The sequence below is a fragment of the Pristis pectinata genome, chromosome 24 (genome assembly GCF_009764475.1).
Source record: "Pristis pectinata isolate sPriPec2 chromosome 24, sPriPec2.1.pri, whole genome shotgun sequence".
NCBI classification, from domain to species: Eukaryota; Metazoa; Chordata; class Chondrichthyes; order Rhinopristiformes; family Pristidae; genus Pristis; species Pristis pectinata.
The window spans coordinates 34,678,384-34,690,192 of NC_067428.1; the positions used below are offsets into that span (position 1 = coordinate 34,678,384).

The following is an 11,809-nucleotide window of genomic DNA, read 5'->3' on the forward strand; positions in this document are numbered from 1 at the left end:
ATCGGCAGCCGGACCTTAACTGTTAGTAGACAGGGTGAGGCCTCTGTCCAACTACCAGCACCTCGGGGTCCCTGGCGCAGCCAGTGTGCCTATGGTGCAGATCAAATGATGGCCTATTGTAGATGAGCCACTGGCCAGATGAGGTGGCTCTGACAACAACAAGAGAATCTCAGTTGGTTCTGATATTTCCAGGCATTAAATAAGATAAAATAACTGGAAACTGGTCCACTGATACAGTTCAAACTCCTCCCAGACACATTGTCACCAGAATCAGTGGCCATAAAGTGTTCAGACTGTTGGAAAGAACCTAAAAGGTTTGTTGATGGATCTTTTGGAAAAGGTGTGCCACTGCAGCCTGTATGTGGCTCCAGTCACCCAGTGATGTGGCACACTCCTCGTTACCTTCCTTCTGCTCCCTGTAAACTTGTTTGTTCTAAATCTGCTAGCTGTGTCCCACCTTACTGAGTCCCGTTCACCAACCATACCCATGCTTGCTGAGTAACCCTGGCTCCCAGTTAAACACCTCCAATTTTAAATTCTTCTCCCAGTGTTCAAACCCCTCCATGGTTTTCTCTCTGTAACCTTCTGCAGCCCCAAAGGCCTCTGACATTCCTCTATTTGTAGACTCTTGGTAATCCCTGGATGTCATCGTTCCGTGACTACTGACCGTGCCACCAGCTGCCTATACCCTGCTCCAGAACTCCCTCCCAAAGCCCCTCCACCCCTCTCACCTTCTTTAAGATGCTTTTGGTCACCCGGTCAATAGAACACTTCCAACAACCACCTCGGCATTTGTTATTGTACAGATGTCCACCGCTCAAAGTCAACTCATGATGATCAAGAAAGGCCGTGCTGGAATCTTTTTAATTCCTTTTTAGGGACCAATTAGAGCAATGCTCTGGTGCATCCTTGGGTCTTTGCAACAGAATCTGGAACTTGCTGAGACAAAGCAAAATCCAAACCCTGCCAGGAGCACAATCCTCCAGGAAACATAGATCACTGGTTTACATATACTGAGCAACACAGTGGCACAGCTGGGAGATCTGCTCCGTCACAGCTCCAGCAACCTGGGTCCAATCCAGACCTCCGACGCTGTCCGTGTGGAGTTTGCACGTCCCCCGTGACTGTTTGGATTTCCCCCGGGTGCCCCAATTTCCAACCACATCCCCGAGACACGTGGGTCGGTGGAAGTGATCGGCTGGTGTAAATTGCCACTAGTATATGGGTGAGGGATAGAATTGAGGGGTGTTGATGGGAATATGAGGAGAAGAAAAGTGGATTGGTGTGAATAGATGGTCAATGGCCGGCACACACTCGATGGGCTGAACAACTTTGTGAGAAGCCTTAATTTTGCCCGGTGAGATTTGATGTTCTTCCTCCTATCCTCCCCCTCCCCTGCACGAGATATTGGAATCTGTTATACTTCACATACTGGAAGCATCAAATGTTCTGGAGGGAGGTTACAGCACACAGCTGAACAAGAACCCTCCATAAACAGGATGTTCTTAATTCCCAATTGTCTCAAATTCAACTCAAGACTACACAGACATGAAACATCAATCCAAGGGTCAGGAGGGGTGCAGTGGGCTTCCAAACCTGGAGGGCAAACCGTCAGAGGCCGAGAGCCCTCCCTAGCCCTGGGCCAGATCCACTAAGCCCGAAGTGGGGACGGTACAAATGTCAGTTCTGAGGCCAGGACTTGATCTGAGCTCAGACCAACTCTGCATCACAGCAGCTTGCCTCAAGGCTCCCTCTGTAAATGGGTTTCTGTAGTCACAATCTGGTTTCCCATGGTTACAACCCACCAACACAAGGCAATCTCTAAACCACAGAGCGCAGGTGTAAGCACTGATGTTGTTGGGTGTCTGAGGTTAGGATTAAACCAAAGGCAAATGCCAACTGACCTGCTGCAGTTCAACAGGACCATGTGGAAGGAATTTTACTCTGAGTCTAACCTGTGCTGTCACTCTCTGGGAGTGTCTGACAGGATAGTACAGAGAAAGCAGTGCCCTGGATCCAACCCACACTGTCCCCACCCAGGGGTTGTGACAGGACAGGACAGGACAGATAGAGCAGTGCCCTGGATCTGACCAACACTGTCCCAACACAGGGGGTATGACAGGACAGGACAGACAGAGCAGTGCCCTGGATCTGACCAACACTGTCCCAACACAGGGGGTATGACAGGACAGGACAGACAGAGCAGTACCGTGGATCTGACCCACACTGTCTCGACCCAGGGGGTGTGATGCAGAACCTGGTGTTTGAAATTCAAGTGTACTTTCTAACATTCTCCGATCTTAATGAGGACATTTTGTTTTCATTTCCTTCACTAGTTTTCATATTTTAACCCTAGGTAGTTCAATTATTTTCCAGCTCCAGTCCCCTTATACCATTAGTTCAGTTTATGTCAATACCAATTCCAATCACAAATTCTCGACAGAACTTCCAGTCTGGTTTTTAAGTGGAAAGAGGATTCAGAGAAATCCTGTGCTCTGTGCCGAAAGGAATCTCTGAACAGACTTTCTTTCCATTCCCTCCACCAATGTTCATTCTCAAATTATTCCCAGCTCTGATGAAAAGTTATTAACCCAAAACATCAACTCTGTTTCTTTCTTCACAGAAGCTGCCTGACCTGCTGGGTATTTTCAGAATTTTATTTTTTTTAAATCTGAGAACAGATATTGTTCTGTAAATTGTCATCAGCGTTCCACACTGGACTTACTGTAGAACCAGACTCTTGCACCACAGGAGGAGGCCATTTGGCCCAACATATCTCTGCCATCTTTTTGATTGGTCTTTCCTGATCACTCCCATTCCCTCTCCAGAGACTACATTTTCCACCCAATAATTGTCCGATTTCCCCCTGAAAGATCCAGTCATGTCTGCTTTCACCTCCCACCGCATCTACAGGAAACACATTCCAGATCATGTAACTCACTGGAAAAACAAAACTCTTATCTGCTCTCAGGTTGTTAACATCTTCGAGTAAACCTGGAGCTCCCTGTGGACAACAGTGACTCCCCCAGTACTCCCTCACGGAGTCATCAGGCACCTTAATGGGCAGGGGCAGGTCCCAGAGAGGGACCATTACAGCCAAGGTCATGGGTGAGGGCCAACTCCACCCCCTAATTACCCTCTACCCCCCACCCCTTCCTCTCTCCTCCCAAAGCCCAGGGCTTCTCACCCCCATCTCCCCCGCCCTTACAACGTGGCATCAGCTGCTCAGGAAATTCTCACCCCAAACCCCACCACAGGTGCCGGGAGTCCAACTTTACGGCCAATGAGGTATCGTTGGCAATTGGTTACTAATGTAGGAGACACTGAGTCAACTTGCACAGAGCACAGCAAGCTCCCACAAACTGCCCAGATCAGCTGTTGCAATGACATTCATTGGTCCCAGGGGACAACTCCCACCACCACCACCCCTTCCTGGGAACAGTGCCGGGATCTTTACACCCAGACAAGAGGCGGCTTCAATCCCACAACCGGCGGTGTCCACAGCCCGTCCCTCCAATGGGCACCACTGGATTCTGAACCATTCTCTTCCTGCGGAATGTTGCCGCCCTCCCACTTCCTTCACTGCCCGAGATGTTTACACTTACAACCGCAACACAAGGTGACAGCATTGCCCCTCTTCAAAAGCAATCGTTGGCGGGACAGCTGTGCTCCTGCGGCCCCTCTCTGAGAGCGCCGCCTTGGATGACAGGGTAGAGACAGCAACTCAAACCCTCCTCGCCCGCCGCCTGCGGCCAATGCAGCCCCTCGCCAACGATGGCTTGCCTTTCTATAGCACCCTTCCTGAGCTCGGGACATCCCACACTGGCCACAGCCTCCAAGGGGCTTTTGAACCGCTGTAATGTTGAAAGCCGCAGGCAGTTTGCACACATCAGCTCCCGTAAGCAGTAACGTTAGTGGTCAGTAACATGGGAGGAATGACGTTGGGTTGGAGGCAGATATTGGCATAGTCCCGTGTTTTCCCCGCCCGAAGGGGCAGACAGAACGTCGCCCAACAACGGCCACATCACCGCCTCCTCTCTGCAGTCTGTCCCCGGGTTACTTCCCCTCAGTTCCCTGATGAACACTGTCGGACTCCATTCCTTTTAGGACCAGGACACCGCCTTCACTGTCAAATCTTCACCACTCGGCCCAGCCTGTCCAATGCCAACGCAGACATTGTGGGGCACCTGCTCCTGGATTACCTTGCTGCTCTCACGGGGACCGAGGCCGTTCACATTAATTCTACCCCTTTGCTCTTCCCCACACCCTGAGAGTCAGTTTCCTTTCCGCGGATTCATACAATTTACCTTGTGCACAAGACCATCAAATGTGCCATTGCCGGCATGGACGAGTTGGGCCGAAGGGCCTGCTTCCGTCCTGTATGACCCTTTTAAAGCCCTCCCCGTCGCCCCGCTGCTGCCTTAAACCATTACTCCGGGCCCTTTGATCCCCGACCCCTCTGCCGGAGGAAACCACCGCTCGGATCTCCTGAACCATGGTTGGTGCAAGGAAAACAACGTAGCTTCTCGTCCCTGAGACACACCGACGTCCCCCTCTGCCTTCCCGCAGTGTGGACCCGGGATGGCCCAAACCCCTCCCGTCGAGGCCCGGGTTTGCCGCCTTAACCCAAGCCCAGAACACCCGGGATCAGGACCCTCCCACTCCATCTGCGGTAGATCAGCGGGTCATTCCAGCCGCCGGGACGCACGGCCAGAAACACACAAACCTCTGCAGCATCTCCCGAGCTGCCTGCTGAAAAACTCTCCCTCCTTCCACCTCCGGGACCTGTGCTCATCAAAATCCCGCTGCCCCGCAGCTCCGAGCCGCACTGCTCCCGGTAAACACAACCCCTCCCACCCTCGCCCCATGACCACCTCCCCCACCTGTCCTGGCCCTCTCCCTCCCGTCCCCGCCCTCTCCCCTGTGGGAGTCTCTGAGTGGTGGGTCCGGGGGACAGTGCGGAATGTGGCTGGTGTCAGTTGGAGAGGGATTGAATCAGGCAGTTTCCAGGCAGTTCCCTGATTATCTGAGTGACCCACTCATCTGGTCCAGAGGCGACGCAGCTCCTCACTGACGGGGGGACCCTTCGCCAACACTCCTCTCCTTCAGGGGCTGACCGTCCCCTGTGTGTCCACACCTTCCCGTGTGTTCAGATTCCCATGAATCAGGCTGGTTTTCATTTCTTTGTATCTCACCTCTGCTGATTTACCGCAGTTCAGGTGAGAGGGGAAAGATTTAATAGCAACTTGAGGGACAACTTTTTCCACTCAAAGGGTTGTATCTGTGTGGGACGAGCTGCCAGAGGAAGTGGGTGAGGCAGGTACAATAACAACACTTAAAGACTCTTGGACAGGTACGTGGGTTGGAAAGGGTTTAGAAGGTTATGGCCAAAATGCTGGCAAATGGGACGAGCTTAGATGGGAATCTTGGTCGGCATGGACCAGTTGGGCCGAAGGGCCTGTTTCTGAGCTGTGTATTAGGTATTGAGATGACCCCATGTAACCGTGTCTGGCTCAGCGACCCGCGGACAACTGTTGTCTGCAGGGCAGGACCCGGGGTGCTTTACCCCTGACGGGACTCCTGTTTAACATCACGTCCGAGACAGAGCATGTCCCGTTCCATCTTCGGCCGGGACCCCGCCCACGCGGAGCCCCGCGACCCCGGCTAACCAGTTACAAGTTTACAGCCCGGGTTTGGCTGACTTTGGAACCGACGCTTGGGAAGAAGTTAGTTCGTGCTCTGGGGAATGTGGCAGCCGCGAGTGCACTGTGGTTGTTCAAGCAGAAACTACAGGAGGTGTATCTGGGAGGGAGGTGGCAGGGGAAGGTTCTGGGGGCCGCCCCTCTGACATCACCCCCACACCCTCCTCCCAGACTACCACCCACCCACTCCCCCTCCACAATTCCAGCAGGAAACGTGCAGCAATAAACTCTTTCGTAAAATGTCTATTTTAACCTTGCTCTGTCTCCGGCTGGTGCTTGCGGCCGCGTGCACGCGCCTCCGGGCACCCGCAGCCTCCCGCGCCAAAGAACGCGATACTCACCCCGGGGCGGCGAGGACCCTGCCAGACCTCTCACCTCAGCGACCCAAGGAAGCGGGGGACCCACCAGGGCAGTGTGATCACCGGAGAGGGTGCAGAGCAGCTTCACCAGCGCCTCAGTGACGAGTAGAGACTGGGTGGGGTGGGGTTGTGTTCCCTGGGGCAGAGGGGGCTCAGGGGGATGCTGAGAGAGGTGTGCGGAGGGTCAGGGATAGGGTGGACAGTGGGCAAGCAGTGGGATGGTTCAAGGGGAGTTGAGGAAGATTTTGCTTCCAACGAGAGGTATCAGGAACACACTGGCCGAGTGGCCGGGGCAGGTCGTTCGCCCCTCAACGTTCAGCGAGCACCTGAAGTGCCCGAGGCACCGAAGGCTGGGGGCCTTGCGCAAGACGGGGTTGGTGTCAGGATGTTCCTGACGGCAGGCACGGCCACAGTGGGCCGAAGGTCCTGTGTCCCGATCACTCGAACTGAACCCGACACAACCTGGAACGCTCTGGTCCAAAGCAAGGCGCACTTCCCCCGAGCCCCGGTCACAGAGCGGCTTTGGGTACTAACCCTCAGACAGGTCAGGCACAGGGAACACATCCTCACGCAGTCTCCCAACTGATGCAGACAGGACCGTTGCCAGCCTCTGCGTTAACTGCCACTAACGCTTCATTCCGCGATCAGAACCGCTCCAGGTCGGCTTCACTCTCCTCAAATCCCCGCCCGGCCTCAGCCTTTCCTCGCTCCAGCCCGCTTGCCTCCCGATCACCGACGGCTGTGCCTTCAGCTGCCTGGGCCCCGAGCCCTGGACCTCCCTCCAGAACCTCTCCCACCCCCTCCTCCTGCTCTCGGAGCCCCTCGGGTCCCCCGCTCGGTGTCAGACTGTGTCCGCTGGCACGGGGCAAGCGCTTTAGGAAATTTCACTGTTAAACTGTGCTCCAGTGCAGATTAGATAAACAATCGCATGACCGTGGACAGTAAAAGTGGAAGCGGACTGAGCCGAGGTTTAAACAAGTGCCGAACACCCCTGGACCGGAGCCGCGATCCAGCGCGCTCCCTCCACGGGCCTGTGCGGGATTCTGGGGCGGAGCAGAGCACCGGGAGCACGGTTCCAGTGAAGATCCAGCACAGACGCAATGGGCCAAATGGCCTCCTTGCACAAGCTTTCTGCAAACCAACGGTCTCAGTATCTAACGCGTTCTGGTTCGAAACTGCCAGCTGGAGTTATTTTAACAACAGTGTGTCTATAACTGAGTTCATAAAAGTCTCCTACTGCTAAACAAAACTTGCATTGAATCATCACTGCGGGGTATCTCGGCGTAAGTCCTCACCGGGTTCTCTGACGGCTATTACGTAGAAAAAGACGGCGGCCACAGCGAGCAGGGTTGACAGAGCGCGGATTAGTGGGTCCGCGGCGCGAACTGCTGGTCGAGGAGCCGTGTTGACCGCGACACCAGGAGAGGTATCACTTGCTCTTCCTATAACACGGGGAGACTTTCAGTGCCCACTTCCGCACCAGTGAACCCCAGCTGCTGGGGGCGGGGGGCTTGAACCTTCAGCCGGGTCCAGGCCGGGAATGTATTACCCAGAACTCTGGTCTCTCACACCGACCATTTCCTCTGTATCCATGTTCATCTCAATGACTGCTTAAATATCGAATGTAATCAACTGCGTGGTTAACACACACACACACACACACACACACACACACACACACACACACACACACACACACACACACAATCTTTCCTCGCTGATAAGAACGCCACCAACCTGACACTGTGAAATCGATCGCTCCCGAATCCACTCCGCCAGCGTTTTCTGATTAAAACTTCCAGACAGGAAAATAAAGGGACATCCAGCTCAGAAGATGAGGAAACGGACACGTTTGTTTGAGACAGATGGAAACAAGAAGTTTGCTGCTTTCCAGCCGCTTTTTGAGGTTGCAGTGTTGGCGGCGCAGCTGTGCAGAGTCAGAGGCAGAGACAGAGCGGGTCCCGAGGTCAGATCCGTCTATGTGGGACGGGGAGGCTGTGTCAGTGTGTCCCCTGCCCGGTGCCCGTCCACATGACCCTGTGCCCGGAGCTGGAGCGGTCTGTTAGCGGCTGCCGTTCACTCGGGCACAGATGCAGGGAGCAGCGGGTTCCGGCTCTCAGCCACTCGGGCACGGATGGAGGGAGCAGCGGGCTCCGATCTCAGCCACTCGGGCACGGATGCAGGGAGCAGCGGGCTCCGGCTCTCAGCCACTCGGGCACGGATGCAGGGAGCAGCGGGCTCCGGCTCTCAGCCGCTCGGGCACGGATGCAGGGAGCAGCGGGCTCCGGCTCTCAGCCGCTCGGGCACGGATGCAGGGAGCAGCGGGCTCCGGCTCTCAGCCGCTCGGGCACGGATGCAGGGAGCAGCGGGCTCCGGCTCTCAGCCGCTCGGGCACGGATGCAGGGAGCAGCGGGCTCCGGCTCTCAGCCACTCGGGCACGGATGCAGGGAGCAGCGGGCTCCGGCTCTCAGCCACTCGGGCACGGATGCAGGGAGCAGCGGGCTCCGGCTCTCAGCCACTCGGGCACGGATGCAGGGAGCAGCGGGCTCCGGCTCTCAGCCACTCGGGCACGGATGCAGGGAGCAGCGGGCTCCGGCTCTCAGCCACTCGGGCACGGATGCAGGGAGCAGCGGGCTCCGGCTCTCAGCCACTCGGGCACGGATGCAGGGAGCAGCGGGCTCCGGCTGGGACTCTCCGCCGCCCCACGTGAGCCTCCAGCTGATGTTTGTTACAAGAAAGTTGCGCTCGGCGGCCTCTGCCCATTGGTCCGCCCGCGTACTCTCATTACCATGTTAACTCCGTCCCCTGGCTCCCATTGGTCGCTTTGCTTCCGGTATCAATTTCACCTCTCCTCTGATTCGCCCCCTGGTACTCTTGTTACCCCATTGGCTGATGCGCCCGTCAGTCAATCCCACCTGTCAATCATTTGCAGCTTCATTCAGTTTACATGAAGCTACTTTTCACTCGATCTATAATAATCAATGTGTTTGGAGTTATATCGTCGTCCCGGTGCAGGCTCCGTGCCCCCGCCGGGGGACGGGATTGTGTGTTCGCCTGGACATCGGAAACAGCAAAATAAAAGCAGAATACGCTGGGAGTACCCATCGGGTCAGGCAGCGTCTGTGGGGAGAGAAACTGTCAGCGACCTGCTCGGAGACCCTTGGTCCGAAAGAGCAAATCCGCACTGTCACCGTTAGGGACCGTGTCCCACGGCTGGTCGAAAGAGTTAAGGCAGCTTCAGACGCTGTCACATTTCCTCCCGAGTTTGGAGATCCCCGCCCAACATCCCTCCTCTCCAACCCCAAACAACATTTCTTTGGATCCCCGACGCTAATTAAACCGTGAACAGCGGCAGTTGGGAGTGTTTTATATTTGGAGACGTTCCCTTATTTCACCACAACTTCCCAACCGCATTTAACTCCTGTTTAAATGGCCCCTATTTTTTAAAGTGGATTTTAACCCGATAAGTTGGGGCGCTGGACGAAGGTTGAGGCTCAGCGGGTGCCTTGCTGATGATCCAGAGGTTGGAGGCTGCAGGCGCTGGAATTTGGAGCAATAAACAAACTGCTGGAGGAGCTGAGCGGGTCGGGCAGCATCTGTGGAGGGAGGTGGTCAGTGGACATTCCGGGTCCAGGTGAAGGGTCTCCACCCGAGACGTCGACTGTCCATCTCCCTCCACAGACGCTGCCCGACCCGCTGAGTTCCTCCAGCAGTTTGTTTGTTGTACTGCACCTTGGATCAGATGCGGAATATCCTCCCGTTACAAGAGCAGAGACGGGGCATTTAAAATCCTGTTCAGCCCAGACTGGTGCTGTTCCCGCTGGCGGAGGGGTCACGGACCAAGGGCCATGAAATGAAGGAGATTAGCAACAAAAAGCCCAAAGGTGACACAAGGCAGTTTTTCTGCACTGGGGGTGGTTGGATCTGGAGCCAGTCAGGGGTGATGTGTGAGCAGATCCAGTTGCAGCGGGAGGTCGGGAGCAGGGAGTAAAGGAGTGGGATTGGCTGCACTGCTCTGACACAGAGCTAGTATGGCCGATAGAGTGAAAGGCCTCCCCCCGCGCTGCCCTTCCCTCCGAGCCGAGCTGGAGAAACTGAAGGTGTTGCTGCCCTCCTGCTGTATGTGCTGGGACATGGAAGTCCGAGCCTCCTCCTCTCTCCTGCACAGTCGCCAGGTGTTAAAGTGAAGATCCAAACTCAACCATGGGCCACGAGGAAGGAGCAGGGATAGTGTGCCCAGTGAGCTAGGTCGACGCCAGACGGGCTGAATGGCATAATTCTGTAGCTCCGAGACTGAGTTCCAGCATCTCTAAGCATTGGTAATCTGCTGATGGATCACCTTCCACCACCTCAGGGCACTGGAAACATTTTACCAGCAAGGAAATACTTCATTGAATTGTGCTCACTGCTGTAATGTAGGAATCACAAGAGTTAACTAGCACAGATCAAAATTCTGTAAAGAGGAATTGTTTGATAGTTGGAGAAGTGACTAATATTGACGAGGACCCTGGAGAGAACACCCCCCCCCCCCGCCCCCCACATCCCCTAGTCTTGTTTGATACCGTGTCATAGGGTCCTTCCTATACCCCGGGGAAGGAACAGGGTCTTCTCATTGTCGGGTAGGAAGACAGTGGTTAGTCGGGTCCTGCAGCGACCAGTGCTGGGGCCTCGCCCCTTTACTCTCTATGTCAATGATTTGGATGGGAGGATCAAGAGTAATATATCCAAGTTTGCTGTGAGCTACGGGAAAGAAATGATGTAAGGGAGATAAGTGAATGTGCAAGGACGTAGCAGATGGAATCTAATATGGAAAGATGGGAGATCATTCATATTAATGGGAGAAATAGAAAGGCAGAGTGATTTACAAATGAGATGTTGACAGGTATTGGTGTGCAGAGGGATCTGGGTGTCCTTGTATATAAACTGAAAGTTAACATGCAGATACAGCAAGAACCGGGAAGGCAAGTGTGGTGTTGGACTTTACTGCAGGGGGATCTCAGTACAAGCTCACATTATATTGTGTCTGGGGGAGAGCTCACTAGGAATATGGTGCAACCATCTGGGGATATACTGGTGATAGAGAGAGTGCTGAAGGCTCACCAGATCCATTCCTCGGATGGGGTGATATCCAATGAAGAGAAATTACACTTCAAGGTGACGGGGGTAAGTTTAAAGAAGATGTGCGGGGCAAATCTTTTTACCCAGACAGTGGTGGGTGCCTGGAGGGGCTGCCAGGGGAGGTGGTGGAGGCAGATATGATAGGAACATTTAGGAGGCATCTACATATGAACAGGCAGGGAATGGAGGGATAGGCTGCAGGCAGATGGGCAGTTTATATCAGCATCATGGTCAGCACAGCCACTGTGGGGCAAAGGGCCTGTTCCTGTGCTGCACTGTTCTATGTTCTGTAGTGAGCAGACTGGTACCTGTTGCTGCAGGGGGTTCTGAACAAGGAGAAGTGTAGACATGGTGGTGAAAATGGCATTTAGCATGTTGGCCTTCATCAGGCAGGGCACTGAGACATGATGTTGTAAGTGTACAAATTGTTGGTGAGGCTGTACTTGGAGCACTGGGTACAGTTCTGGTCACCCTGTTGTAGGAAAGACTTAAACTGGAAAGAATGCAGAGAAGATTTACGAGGATGTTGCCAGGACTCGAGGGCCTGAGTTATAGGGAGAGGTTGGCCAGGCTGGGTCTTTACTCCTTGGAATGGAGGAGAATGAGGGGCGACCTTACAGAGGCATAGAT

At 54.6% G+C, this 11,809-nt stretch overlaps 1 protein-coding gene across 4 annotated transcripts in view; it reads right to left on the reverse strand.

Moving 5' to 3' along the window:
- The window catches only part of mef2b (myocyte enhancer factor 2b), a 96,035-nt gene extending 87,269 nt beyond the window's left edge, over window positions 1-8,766 (reverse strand). For 2 of the 4 annotated variants that reach the window (XM_052038243.1, XM_052038239.1), the window contains exon 1: window positions 7,799-8,766. The gene's annotated coding sequence lies outside the window, so the exon portion shown is untranslated. Of the gene's footprint in view, window positions 1-6,595; window positions 6,682-7,356; window positions 7,467-7,798 lie in introns of those variants that run through there. The other 2 variants (XM_052038240.1, XM_052038241.1) reach the window with 2 other exon arrangements.
- Between the last annotated feature and the right edge of the window lie 3,043 nt (window positions 8,767-11,809).